At 42.2% G+C, this 15,073-nt stretch overlaps 1 protein-coding gene across 2 annotated transcripts in view; it reads right to left on the bottom strand.

Annotated features, from left to right (window-relative positions):
- The window catches only part of PTPRT (protein tyrosine phosphatase receptor type T), a 444,344-nt gene that overhangs the window by 133,994 nt on the left and 295,277 nt on the right, over positions 1-15,073 (bottom strand). The gene's annotated exons all lie outside the window — the stretch shown is intronic.

Below are 15,073 nucleotides of genomic sequence, written 5' to 3'. Positions count from 1 at the left end.
GCACACAGACAAAGAGATTCAGGTTCTTGAGCTACAAAACGATATCTAGCCATCAACCAAGTTTCCAAACTTTTCAACAGAAGGCAGGCACTCATCAGCTCCTAGGTGGTCATCTCTGGTCCCTTCCTTGAACGCATGACATCGGCTCCTTAACGTAGCAGGTTCTTGGCGGTGATGTTAAGCTTCCTTTAATAGCAGAAGATTGCAATGATACCTACCAATTGTCCCATCCACTGAAGCGTATTTCTCTCTAGGGACTTCAACATGAAAAGGAAAAGCTGTTGAACAGAAGGCAACATATCTTCCTCTACACTGAAATCCAGGGACATATCTGCTTGCAATGGCAAGAAGCAGACAAAACGAGTGCCACCTCAGAGAAGAGCTCTGTCACCTCATCTGTTGCCTTCTTCAACAAAACAATGGCTCTCTGAGGGGCAGACAAGGCTGAACAGGTTGTACCAGACTGCAGTGTGTTTAGCTGCTGGCAATATTTATAAACAGTAGAATTCCTGTGCAGAAATGTTTATAAACAGTACATTTAGAGATTTCTAAAAGCTGTACTAACCATGTCAGAGAGTACAGCACCCAAACCCTGCATCCTCTTAGGTGACAAGAGGATGCAGAGGAAAGTGTTCTTCCCACAGATTAATACTTGTCCTCCTTTAGTATGAACTTTTCTGAAGGTAACTAAAAAAAAAAAAAAGGGGGGTTTTATCCCGAATTTTCTGAAGGTAACTAAATGAAAAACAAAATGCATCCCTATCTTCTGAAATGCCACCTTTCTCGTCCAACAGTTAAGAGCGTGCATGAAAACTAATTCAAGGCTGTCAAGTGCTTTTGCAATAATTTTATTTCACTCTGCTTATTTTGGGGGAGAGGCAAGAGACAGGCATTGCACAGGATGCAAACACCTGGTGCTCAGGGACAAGATACCAGCATTTTGCTGTAAAGACGTGCAGCAAGCAGGTCTCCCGATGAGATCAATATACAACACAACAGTAGCGTTTCATTGTTTAAGAGCTTCTTTCTCATCTACACTGACACAGCATGGAAGTTCAGAAAAGACCTGTAATATACCTGTGAAAACCAGCCAGTCTTACCCAGGACTCAACTTGCAAACAGTCCAATAACACAAATAGATCAGCAAACACAAAGCATATTTCTCTTTCCCACCTACACACAGACTGTTTGGTAAGAGTATAAAAACATTGCTGTCCTGCTCTGTACCATAAATATTATTACTGGTACAAGAAGGAGGCTTTCTCCAAAAACCAGATGCTTTCAGTCTTAAAGCACCTGCTTGTGCACAGCAACAACTGGCAGAGGATTTTATTTCTCTGTTTATCTAATTTGAGACAACACTGAAAATCTTACGTGGAACTGTAAACAAGTGCAGAAGCATGTTCAGCTTCACCACGTTTCACAACATCTACCAAAACAGAGGAACCACTGTTGGGTTTATCTGAATTCTTAATTGATTAATCACAGGCAAGGCTTCCACAAGCAGTGTGTGCCCCCAGCACATCATTAAGGATTATGTTCACAGATACTCTGCCTAGACAGCACTGTGTTAAATCCCAGCAAATAATTTGGTCACCGAGATGTGCATGGAGCCCTTTAGGAGCAAAGCTGCTAAAACAATTACGTAAGGACATGAAAAAGCAGTGGGTAAACCGCACATCTTGATTCTACCCAGGCACAACAGCTTCACTAGGGCTTCATCTTTATCTCAGATTTGTTGGGGAAAAAAAAGAGTCATTGCTACCATTCCTTCCCTATTAGAAATGTCAAACACTGACATAATTTTTCTTTTCATGCCACTGAGGAGCTCAGAGTAACAAAGGAAAACACCAAGATCTCCATGCGGCAGACAGAACTGCAGCTCATCGATACCATTTCTTCACACGGCAACTATTAGCAAACCAGTGTAGCTGCAGGGAATTTCTCGTGGTCCAGAAAGGCTGCTCCAAAGGTCCACAAGGTCTGCCATCTTTATTTACATCTGTCAGTAAAGCAGCCAGAAACAGATACCCCCCTGCTGCTGCTGCTGAGATTACACAAGCTAAACCAGCAGCAGGTGACAAGGGACTTCCTCAAAACTCTTTCATAAGCAGCTTTCTTGGTACTTGATTACCATGACAGAGGGAAGCGAGAGTCTAAGCAGCCCAGCTGACAGCGCAGCAGACCTTTGCCTCAGGCAAAGCAGAATGAATTCCCATCCTTCCCCAGTCAGTGTAATTTATAGCCCAGGGCTGTGTCTCATTACGCCGGCCCAAGCCAAGGTTGTTCCAACTTCTGCGTCAGCCCAGCAACAGACTTGTCTCTTGCTGGCACCCCTCTGAAATTGGGAGCCGTGGTTTTATTTAGCTGGAAATCTGGTCTATGGTATAGAGAGAATGTTTCTGGAAAGTGGGGCATTACAGACAGATTTTATAGGATGCAATGAGAGGAAGATTACAGTATGCAGGAAAAGGACTGAGTTACATCTACCAAGCAGCCCCGTTTGCTCAGCAGCTGCATGGATGAGCTCACAAAGTTCATCTTTAATAAGGATGATAGCTAGGTGAGAATGTAACTTTTGTCTGGGTAACCTGAATAATTTCTAATTTTTCTGTGTCCTAAATAAGGAAGTGGCACGTTAATAATGCTGTGTACACATTATTTTGTTTTCCTCTAAATTTAAGTTTTACACTGTCACAAAGACAGATAAAGTTAAATAGCTTAGAAGAAGCTTTTGGCTCAGTGGAAAAAAAGGAATCTTATCAAGCACTAAAAGGAAAAACATCCTAGGCAGCAATATGCGGGAGTTCTGTGGGCATGACTTTTATTTGTATTCCCCTTCTCCAATAAACAAACTAACAATCAGCCACCAGCCCCTTGTGATCTGTGCAAAAGGAAAGAAAACAAACAAACCAATCCCCACCACACCACATTGCTCTGCTGCCAGTATTCCAGCTCCAGGAAGAGCCGAGCGTCGCGTATGTGTTGCCATGGGACATCCGAAGCAGATGGCAATACCCTGGCACCGCTCACATCCACCACATTCACCTGTGGGAGCAGTTCTGTGCAGGAGCTCAGGGAGGAGAACAGGCCCCAAACTTGCCCAGCAGTTCAGGGGAGCACACATTTGACTCAGGAAAAGTCACCAAAGTGAAAGCCTTAGAGAACTACAGAATCACAGAATGGTTTGGGTCGGAAGGGACCTTCAAAGCCCACCCAGTCCAACTCCCCTGCAAGGAGCAGGGACATCTCCAACCAGATCAGGTTGCTCAGAGCCCCGGCCAACCTGGCCTTGAATGTTTCCAGGGATGGGGCATCCACCGCCTCTCTGGGCAACCTGGGACAGTGCTCCACCACCTTCAGCGTAAAACATTTCTTCCTAATATCTAAATTAGATATTAGACCATTCATTCTAAAAGACAACATGAAATCTGAATAGTAGCACTTTTTGCTTTTTCAGCAGTTGTTTAGTTTGGGGGGGGGTGTTTTTAGTTATATGTTTTTCTAGTTTGTGTCCTCTCACAGAGCTTCCATCCAAGATACAGGCCCTGCAGAAGCATTTTAAGGACAACAGCAAAAGCCTTGCTGTTCTCAATTCCTGCTTATGGACTTTAGAGTCAGCCCACGACAGCTCAGGGACTAATGACCCACTGCCAGCAGAAGCAGCATTTCAGACTGAAGAGCGACCCTGAAAACTTCAACACACAAGACAAAAATGCTAGAGATGTTAAATCTTCCAGGGACAAGACTCAAGTTAAGAAGGTGCTCCTAGAATTTTCACTACTTGATTGGGTTTTTTTTTTATTTATTTTGAATGGAGTTTCACTTACACTGAAAGATCAAAATATTCCTGAAATGAGAGAGTTTGAAAGAGGAGTTAAATTCTATTAAGATAGGGCCAGACCTTCTACGCGGGTATGTGAAGAGTAATATTTTTCACCGCCTCAAGATCCTATCTTCACAGTATCTCAGTATCTCCTTTTTTTCAGCTCCAGAAGAAAAGAAAATTTGACTCCAATATCGAAGAGGACACCACATTAATGAGACACTTGCTCAGCTCTCCCCCTTCAGACTTTACAGTTCCTATAGCTTTTTGATTACCTGGTCATCACCACTGCTGGTTTTGTCATTCCGCCAAGCTCCCTTGTATACAGCCAACAGCCCGGGCAGCCTAAATCACCACGTTTTCACCGGATTATTAGGAAAACAAAACAAGGCTGGCTGATGCTGCTATCCTCTCAAATTCTGATTTCAAGGTGATTTTGTGCTCTCTTCCTCCTTGGTTTGTGAGAATGTGAGGAGAAGGGGAAAAAAAAGCTCTCATCTTCTGCATGCTTGGAGCCAAATAAGGAATTAACTTGTCTAGCGCAGTATCTACTCCGAAGTGTACGATACGTCAGGGGAACAATCAACCTCATGGTTCTATAAAGCTGATTGAAACATGATTACACAGCAAGCCATGGGCTCTTTTTCCGAAGACTTGCCAACTGCCTGTGCTTCTTAGGAACAATTACTACTGCAGGTGATTCCGGACTGCAGCTGGGATGGACATGAGTTTCAATCTTATCAGAAAGTTTCAGACATTTTGGGGTACAAGACTAGAGTTAATTGCATCAAGCGTTACACAAAAGGAATAATTTGAAGAAAGTTATCTTCTAATGAACAGAAAAGAGTTAGTAAACAGGTTAGTGAAAATCCTTCTCTGGTGCTGGACTTCCGAATTAAAGAATATATTTTATGACCAGAAGTTTGGGTGTATTTTCTGTCTTAAAACTCAGCTTAAGCCAGGCAATTATTGCTACCTGCATCCTTCCACAGCCCATCAGATTTCATCCAGGAAACAGAAGGAAGCAAGGCCTTCCATTTTTCCATTCTTGTACTATGTCTTGTGGAAGAAGGTTAAGGAAGAGTCAAACAGCATTTTTGCAAGTCATATTTAAGGCTGGCAACATGTGAAAGACTAAAAGCCCTGAAGAATAAAAGTCCTTTAATTTAGTCACAGCATGGCTGGTAACAGTACAAAAAGCCACAGCACGGCTCTAGAAATGAATATGAAAGTTAACCTGGGGAGACCCTGTGAGTAAAGGAGGCCCATTTGCTCCCTAGCCTATTTCCTGAGAGCCACACAAGCGAATTAAACCTGAATACAAACACAAACACCACATACACAAGACAGGATAGAACATGGTCCTACACCCAGCCTTTCCCTTCAGCAGGAACAGGGATAGCAGGGCTGAGAAGTCTCATCGACTCTCCTCCTTGCTCAGACTCCTTCCTCCTGTTCATATTTCCTTGGGACTTTATCGCTTTTTGTTTTCTATAAATAAAACCAAGTTTAATGTCTAAGAGAAAGGGAGGAAGAATGGAGCAGGTAACAAAGTAATTGGGAGCGCCTCAGTAATGTATTCAGGCCATTAAGGATTTCATTAGGTTTACTAAAAGGTCATTAATGATAAAATATCTTCTTTTATTTTACCTACTTTCTAAACATTATAGCCTATTCTGCCATTCAAACTTGCACCCCACTGACATCAATTAGCATGCTATATATTAAGGAGAGTTTTTAATGAGCTGTTATTTCATATGATTTTATTGCAGAGCCTCATTGTTCAGTTTAATAGCAGAAAATGACAACTGTAGAAATTGCTTTGATAGGACTGCACCACTGAGGCAGTTATTCCATCTCCATACTTGTTCCTCAGTTAGCTCTTGATGCTGAAAGCACTGCTTAGAGTATCTCATGGCTGGTCTGCTGTGCGACACTGGGCGTAGCAGAAGCTGGGGGCACTGAACAGAAACCCAAACAGACACAACGCAGTGCTAACAACATCACTTACAGCTGCCGTTTGCTACACACCGTAACGTAACAGAACCAAGACCCACGTACGTATAAAACGTTTTTGCCACATCTATAGATAAAATATCAGTCCTGATAATTGTAACATCACATATTTTTACGCACTTAAATCTTAAACTATCCACTTACGCTTATTTTCCAAGTGTCTGCCTCACCCTAAGTTGCTTTTCACAATGTCAGACAAAAGCGGTTGAATTACAAACAGAAGGAAGACTAAGTTGTTCTCCCTGTGCTAAAACATAACTGCAAATCCTTCTGAAAAATTCTTCTGAAAGCTGTCCCACCCTTGCTGTCCATCTGGACAGCATGGAGAACAGAAATCAGGAAAAAAATAGCAGCAAACAGGGAGGGCAAAAAGAGAAGGCAAAAGGGCAGGCAAGGGACTCAAAGTGACAGAGACGGGTAATGAGAGTAAGGCACAGGAAACTAAACCCAAACTCATCCTGGCCACTGGATGGCAGGATCATAGTTAAAGATGTGGTCTAATACACACACACAAAGGACAGCAATAAGATTAATTTCCCTAAAGGAACCATAACAATGGCATCTTCTCCTTTTGAGGGCAATGAGAAGATCACCTTGACTGGCTTTTCCTCTTCTACACAGTTCCTCAGTTGCACCAACTAAGAGGACAAAGCCACCACTTCTGAATTTTTCTACATTAAGCAATACTTAAGAGGAAAAGGAAATAACCATCTAGGAAGAAAGCACAAACACATATCTGTAGTTTGCTTTCAACTTAGTTAACTAATACAATTTGGTAAGCAAGATATTTTAAGATCTGAGTATCACAGAATCATAGAATCTTAAGGTTGGAAGAGACCTCCAAGATCATCAAGTCCAACCATCAACCCAACACCACCCTGTCCACTAAACCATGTCCTGAAGTGCCACATCTACACTTTTTCTTTGAACTCCTTCAGGGATGGTGACTCCATTCCAGTGCCTGGCCAGTCTTCCAGTGAAGAAGTGTTTCCTAATACCCAACCTAAATCTCCCCTGCTGCAACTTGAGGCCATTACCTCTCATCTTATCGTTATTTACTTGGAAGAAGAGACCAACACCCGCGTCCCTACACCCTCCTTTCAGGTAGTTCTAGAAAGCAATGAGGTCTCCCCTCAGCCTCCCCTTCTCCAAACTAAACAATTCCAGTTCACTCAGCCCCTCCTTGTAAGACCTGTGCTCCAGACCCCTCACCAGCTTCGCTGCCTTTCTCTGGACGTGCTCCAGCAACTCAATGTCCTTCTTGTACTGAGGAATGTGGAATTGTTAAAGAGCTTTATCTGTATTACCATAACTGCACAGGTATACTGGCACTTGAAAAGATTAGATGGAAGAAATGTAATTAAGAATTAACTGTTTTTCTAGGTAAGCAATAAAGAACAGAACCAAAATTGTCTGAAAGAACAGACCAAAATTTTAGGTTTTTTTAAACACAATTGAAAAGAAAATAAAGCATAGAGAGGCAGAAAGACAAGATGTTCACATATCTACAAAAGGATTTTTTAAATTTGAACTTCATTATAAGAAAGAATGTTTAGGTTTTTTTTTTTTCCATTCTTGTCACCTAGTTTGGCTTAGAAAGAGCACAACATGCACACTAAAAAAAAAAAAAAAGGGTTTGTTGTAGCCAAATATATTCTTATTTGCATTGGATTTATATTGCTGCAAGTCTATTGGCTTCAAAAGAACAATAAAAAGGTAATCAAAGAAATTGTTGTGCTCAAGGGACCGTATTATGCTTTTATTTCTGGAAAGCTTGATCAAGCAATTTTTTTTAAACAGTTGATTCATACTATTTATAACACAAGTATGCTATTTACCTGAAGATTGTCATACCTTTAAAAAACGTGTGACATCTGAGTTTCTCAAAAAAACCCTCATTGTCTCATCAAGATGTTACTGCAAACCACAGGATTTAGAAGAGCTTCATTATCAAATGCTTCTGAGTTAAGTATATCCTGCAAGTAACAGGGGGCGCGTAGGGCACAATTAGGAATCCTGTGTAATTTGAAGAAGTTTGTTCAAAAGCTCTTTAAGGTATTTATTCCGAAAAGTATTCCTAATTAGGAAATCATTTCAACATTTCCTAAGTTTAACACTGTGTTAAACTAATTGGGACAAGATGGAGAGAAACAACACTGACAAGGATACAGGATGCTTTTTTCAACGGGGTTTAGCACCCGAGTGAAGAGCCTGCACCTGGTGCATCCTCCCTGCCCCTGCCCGCCTCAGATGGAAGGAGCACGAACAGCCCACAGAGTCACTGCCCTGCTATCAAGCACCAGAGGAGAACCTAATTCCTATCATCCCCCACATCAGCTTTAAATCAACACAGCTCCAACCGGCTCCTGTTCCACCACGGCATTTTGCGTTTCCAAACGGGGCAGGAGAAGGAAAGCCACCCTGTTTCACCAGAACAGCAGCTGCGTAGGTTGGCTGCTATGTTATTGTGCACAGGTAAATCATGGTTCCTTGCAGCATCGGGGAAGCCACTTTAAATGCCCTGTGTATGGCAGATGGGTCACGCACACACACACTAGAGTTCTAGGGCTGACAGGGAGCTTATAAGCCACGTTGCTTTATTAAACAGCATGGAGGGGAAAAAAAAAGGGCTCTCTGTGGGATTCTGCTGGCTGAAAGAAAAGATATTTTTATGACCTTGTGCTCCTCGGATTTCACCGGAAAGCTGTCTCACTCAGCCCTGCCTCGTCCCAGAAACAGAACAACAGGGTCTGTGGCTGACAAGGCATCCCAGCCTGCTACGAAAGTCAGCCATGCTCAGATTTACAGCCCTTCTCAACTGGAAAACAAACAAACAGAAAAACCATAATAAATCAGTGCAATCAGCACCATTCATTTTCCAAATTCTGGCCCAAATGCTGACCAAGAGGGGCCCAGAACACTGGCAGCATCTAACCAACCTGTCCACCAAGCACTCAGTAAACACTACAGTCCCATATAATAAACCATTTCTCTTCAGCCAGCCCAACCTTCTTCCAGTGTAATTCTGCGCAAAAAGCCGTTAACTATAGAACTAATTTAGCTGGGTATATATGCACAGCTTTCCTCACACGTAATTGTGTATGGGGAGAGGCTGTTTAGTTATGGGAGAGGCTGTTTAGTAGGGCCTGTTGCAATAAGACAAGGAGTAATGGTTTTAAAATAGAGGGGGATAGATTTATATTGGAAATTAGGAAAAAATTTTTTACGATGCGAGTTGTAGAGCACTGGAACAGGTTTCCCAGAAAGGTGGTGGAGGCCCCATCCCTGGAGACGTTCAAGCCAGGCTGGATGAGGCTCTGAGCAACCTGATCTAGTCGGGGATGTCCCTGCTCCTTGCAGGGGGTTGGACTGGATAACCTTTGAAGGTCTCTTCCAACCCTAACCATTCTATGATTCTATTAATTGAGAGGATGACGTAGCCTGCTACAGAGCTGCCAGAGTTTCAAACTTAAACAGATTACACATGGCTGCATGGTTTCGTTGCCGGTTTAGATTATCAAAGAATTCTAATTCAACATAGTTGAGATGCAGTAAAACACTTATCCTTCATGTAATTGACTTTCATGGACTCTGGCCAAACAATACCCTGCGCTACAAGACACTGGATTTATACAGTGTCACAGGAAAACCACATTAGTGCTGCAGATGAAGAGAGTAACATGCAATTGCACAAAGATTGCATTGTCAAATGCCTGTACAGAAGCCAGGCCCAAATACACAATTCTTAATTGATCATTTCCTGGGTTTTGAGCACTTAACTGTGTATCCTTAATGTTCTCTTAATGTTCAGCTAAACGCAGCGGCCAGATGTGTGCAGCGTGGCCTTCCTTCCGTGCGCACTTAGCAAGCTGAAGCGAGAAAGCTCCGTCCCAGGAGAATCGTGCATCCACAGAATGCAATTGAGAAGCTGTAGCATGATTGATTTTCATGGGAACGTTCAAAGCCAATTCTCACTGAAGGCAATTTCCGAGAATTGTCATCTTTCTGCTATTTCCACTGTAGAGCTTTATATAAATTGGTTGCAAGATTTCGTGGTTGTTGCTTTCCTTCTTGTGGGAGCCATTTTTCACTCTTCTTAACCAAAAAAAAAAGCCTTTAAATAAACAAACAAATGACTAAGCCAAGTTGGGTTTGCAACCCTTTCAAGCTTTTCCAGGAAACTTTTTTTTTGCTACATCTTTTATCAGGGAAGATTTTATCCAACAAATGACAGGTTTCATGAATAGCTTAAAAAAGGGCTGTGAACAGAAATGCACGTATATCCACGCAGTGGATAGCTATCACACCAGACAATCATGCTTTGTGTTATAACAAGTATGTACTTTCAGTGGTCAAAGGCGGAAGAAATTTGGTTGCACCCTATTGTAAATGCGCCCCGCAAATATTGGCCTCACGCGTGACCTTCTAAGAGGCAGTTCACATTTAATGACCTCTCCTGCAGAGAAAAAGTGAGCGAGGTGATTGAGAAGAAATGGCATGTTGGCAACTGGAGAGATGATGAAGGGCAGACTGCAATTTTACACGGCAGCTAAGAGGATCTGTAACCTCTGAAGTACAATTTAAACTCAAATCCACTGGGATTAGGGGAACTAGGTTCCAAGCATCCCATTAAAGAGCTGAAATTGTGTATTAAAGATCCTTATATTATTATTTATGGCATCTAAATAGAGATTTACAGCATTTCAGAAAGAGTGACTGAGAAAACTAGCTAGTTAGAAGCTGGAAACACATCCTTATTTTTCCCAAAACCCATGTGCAACCCACATGCTATTTAATAATCGTAAAGATGAGAACGTAAGTGATTACAAGACTACACTTTACAATGTTTAAAAAGACAGCTCGCTGTATAAACATTGCCTTTAGGCAAGGCTCATTGAGAGGACTTCAACAGTCTGAGTCGTTTTTCCAGCCAAGGAGCTGGATGTACCATAGCCACCTTTTAAAAGCTTCTAGGATTGTAATACCTTATAACAACACCTTCCTCCAAGTAAAGTCACAAATATCTTCTACAGGAATGCTAAGTGGTTTTTGGTTTTTTTTTTCCTTCTTCCTCTTTAAGGGTGAAGCCTGACAATTCTGAGAAACAGACTGCACACAGGGATTACAAAGGCGAAAGCCAACGATCGAGTGCACCCGTAAGCTTCCAGCTACCCAAATGAACAGTGAAATGTTGATATAAATAAGTTGTTTATTTACATTTTCAAGATTAAATGCAAGTTTGCACAAAGGTATCTGGGTCCACACGAGCATCTGAAGCACTTCAATTTGGATTATGGAACAAATGCCTGGGACAATCTCATGTCATCTAAAAGCAAGAGAATTTAAGTACCCAAGCTGGTCCATGACCTTGAATTTGATTGCTTATTCATGCAGTATAATGACAGTATAGATCCTTCTGCTGTTTGATGGTGGTTTGACTCTACACACACTTAGGATTAAAAAAAATAAAAAATAGAAATTTTAAAATAAAATCTTTGTTGCATGTCTTTGTGTACAAAGGCTTTGAAGCTGAACTCCCACACAGTATAAGCACAATAAGCAGCATTTGATTATTAGAGATTTTAAAGCATAGCAGCCTTTTCAGGACTAGTAAAAAAATATATATACATATTCAACAAGTTGTGGTGCTTTCAGCCTGCCAGGAGACTGAAGGGGGGACAGGACTGATTACAATATTATCAGATTCTGCCACTCACAGTTCGCTACAAGAGACAGCTGTAATAACGCCTCTTTCACAAATATCCCGTGAAAAACACCTCTGTAGAGATTCCACCCAAACCACTGCACCAGCAAAATCCATTATCGCTGTTTGGCTGTGTTTCTGAACACAGATTGATCTACTTGTCTCATGTAAGTGCCTACACACCTCGAAGCTACCTGGGAACTTGTCTCTAGCTGGAGCTCTTCAGCTTTATCTCCGCTGCACGGCTTCCTCGCAACGGCAGCCTATGCATCTCCCGAACGGCTCTCTTGCCCGGACAGATCACCCGACACCTCCTAACTCGGCACACGCTCTGTTATTAACTGCCTTGTTGTGCTCCCTGAACACCCCCAGCGTGACCTGGCCATCACTCACTCTCTACACGGCTCACGCCCTCATCTTCTCAGCATACTGATTAACTAACTTGCCATGCCACAGCCTCCCGAGTTCCCTGGAACAAGAGATTTTTGCTCCCTAGAAAGGGACTGCAATTACATCCTGATTTAGGGATCTAGAAGGTTCCTTTGTTTAAAATCCCAGCTGTTGCTGTACCCAGTGAAACAATTAATTCTCCAACTGAGCACAGCAGGGGTTTTAAATCAGCCTTAAATGCAAGGCTATCGCCGCCTTTATTAAAAGACTACAATAGCAGTTTGAAGGATAAATATCAATCAGAAGAGACTTGCATAAGTCAAAAAGGTTCATTAAGGCCCTTCCATTTTGTTTAGGCTCTTTAGAAGCATTCAGTCATTACGGAATTAGGGATTCTGGCTGCCAAATGACTTGCTGAAGGTTGCGCTGCTGAATTGCAGCCCAGTTGGCACGGACACAGCGTGTGCGCGAACCGCAGCGGCAGCCTGTGTGATACAGAACCCTGCCTGGCAGGCAACCACAAGACTGATTAGGGATCTGAGAAGAAAATCTGTCCCAAGGAAAAGCAAGTGGGATGTAAGTAGAATAGACAGTGTGTTTATTTGGAAGCATTTTAGAGGCTTACAAACAATTTCTTTTTAACAGAAATAGAGAGAAAATAGAGAACCCAGATACAATGAATCAGATCTTGAATGTGATGGTAAGGACAGAACTATTACTCAGGAGGAGGGTTTTTTTGTTTGCTTTTATTAGGAAAGTTTGTGCCCAAGGGAGTTTGAGACACCATCACTTGCATGACACCTACACGTGACTCTAGCCAGCTCCTTCCAGGTGAAACACAGAGCTTGACACCGCTAGCTCAAATTCATAACGTGACATTTCTTCATCTGGACTTCGCAGGGAACTTTTCTTTAATAAACGTTGATAGGCTCTTGGGTTTTTCTCTCCCTATTGACAGCGACACCACTGCAGGGTTTCTAGGTAGCTGCAAATTTGCCAGCACATCCCTGAGCCTCCCAGCTCTTCGTGGCGACAGAGCAGCACCGCTGGCGCCGGGTTTCAGGAACCGTGCTCCTACAGGGATCTCATTAGAGCAGCGCCGCACAAGTTCATAGTTTGACCTTTTTTTCTTCTGTTGTTGTTAAAGCCTTCTGCTTCTACCTGGATCGGTACTGTAGGCCACAGAAAGAACTGAAAACCTACCAGAGAATAACCACTAGGTTTTGTTGTTTTTTTTTTTCCTCTTCAACTAATAGGTCAGCTGAACTCTGTTAAAGCAGTGTAAAGACACGATGACACTGAAAAATGTCTGACCCCTGTGCCTAAAATAACACTTCAGAGGTCATTACTACTGAGGAATTACTTTGGTCCTAGACAAATGGCAGGAAATCTTAAAATAATACTAGTAGAGACAAAAGCGCAGGTTTAAGTACCTATAGCAGGCTAGGGATTAAGCAGGCAATACAAAAGATGCAACTATCTGGACAATACTGGCTGTTTCTCAGTATTTTTAGGAAAATTAAACTTCAATTACAGGTAGCAGGATGAGATGTTTCTGTAAAAAAACCTCTACTTCATTTACCATTCATTTAATGGTTTTAAAATAGAGGGGGGTAGATTTAGATTAGAAATTAGGAAAAAATTTTTTACGATGCGGGTTATAGAACACTGGAACAGGTTGCCCAGAAAGGTGGTGGAGGCCCCATCTCTGGAAACGTTCAAGGCCAGGCTGGATGAGGCTCTGAGCAACCTGACCTAGTCAGGGATGTCCCTGCTCCTGGCAGGAGGGTTGGACTAGATGACCTTTGAAGGTCCCTTCCAACCCTAACCATTCTGTGATTCTACTCAGCAATTTCAAAACCAGTATCTCCTGTTGCTTGGAACAGGTGCTCATATTTGCTTGCAATACAGACTTCAACAGCCAGACAACTACCCTGAGAATGCTCTGGCCATCTCTCCAGGTTCTGTGTAACTCCTCATCTGTATTTTTATCTCCAGCTGATAGCCTTGTCTCATGACACCATAGAGAATGTGAACGTTCTGTATGAATTTTATATGTAAGAAGGGAGAGGGAAAGGAAAATATTTCCATTCACGACAGCCTTCAGGCATTCTGGTTCTCCTGGTGTTTCTAACACTTGGATTCTTAGCCTTTCGGAGATGAGGAGGAAAGGGAGGAAGGGTTCAATTTCACCTTGACTTCTCTTTGGCTTCAGCTGCCAAATATGCACAAAGTCATTATGAGAACAGAAAAATTTGTTTGTGGCTCCACCGAGACGCGAGCAATGATATGACTTGAGGGGTAAAGGCACTGTCATGATGCATCACTACCCTGGGGGCATTGAAGTATCTCTCTGCAGCTGCTCAGCCAGAAAAGCTACTCAGATTGCTGAAGTCCTTTCAATGAGCTGAGCCTAAGGCAATATTTTAGTAGGAAACGGCCTCTTTAAAAATTAAAAGGAGTTATTTTTGCATCATTTGACTCGGATTATTTTAAATGTGTTCCATTATAGGTCACCCATTCTGCCAGAAAAATAATGAATTTGCAACTGATTCTATTCAGATTATTTCCTTAGAAATAGAGACAGCTTTATAATAATTCCTTACCAGACACAGGATAGCCTGTAGTACAACTTCAAGAAATTGCAAGGGTTTGCTCTATTCTAGCACAGAAAGGTGCTATGCAACCTGCACAGGTTTCTACAAGTGTCTCAACAGTGACCAACAAAAAAATGACTCCTTACTTTAGTGAAGGATTATCGCTGGCTCAAATAACACAAAATTAGCAAGAGGAACTTCTATTCCTTTATTTAGTCTTGCTGTATCAAATTCAATCTACCTTTTGTGAGCCAGCTGGAGAGATGATGTTAAAGTGCAGTTACATTTGAGTCCAGGAGAAAGATCTCTTGCTCATGCTGTGCAAGAGCTCATTGATGTTAAACCTGCTTGATTTTTCCCATTTCCCATCACTGTGTTAGAGACAGCATTAGCAAGGAGAACTAGGAGTGACATGTTATAAGACATACTGTTCCAAATGGAGAAGCAGGATGGGAAGAGGGAACGAGCAGAACCGCATTGGCAGTGGCAAAGACACTTCCTGCACCCATGCCTTTCCCAAAATAAGTTTGTACATTCTCC

The sequence above is a fragment of the Chlamydotis macqueenii genome, chromosome 16 (assembly GCF_036417535.1).
Source record: "Chlamydotis macqueenii isolate bChlMac1 chromosome 16, bChlMac1.mat, whole genome shotgun sequence".
In the NCBI taxonomy this organism is placed as follows: Eukaryota; Metazoa; Chordata; class Aves; order Otidiformes; family Otididae; genus Chlamydotis; species Chlamydotis macqueenii.
Note: the sequence above shows the minus strand (reverse complement) of the source record. Positions and strands in the feature narration are given on the sequence as shown.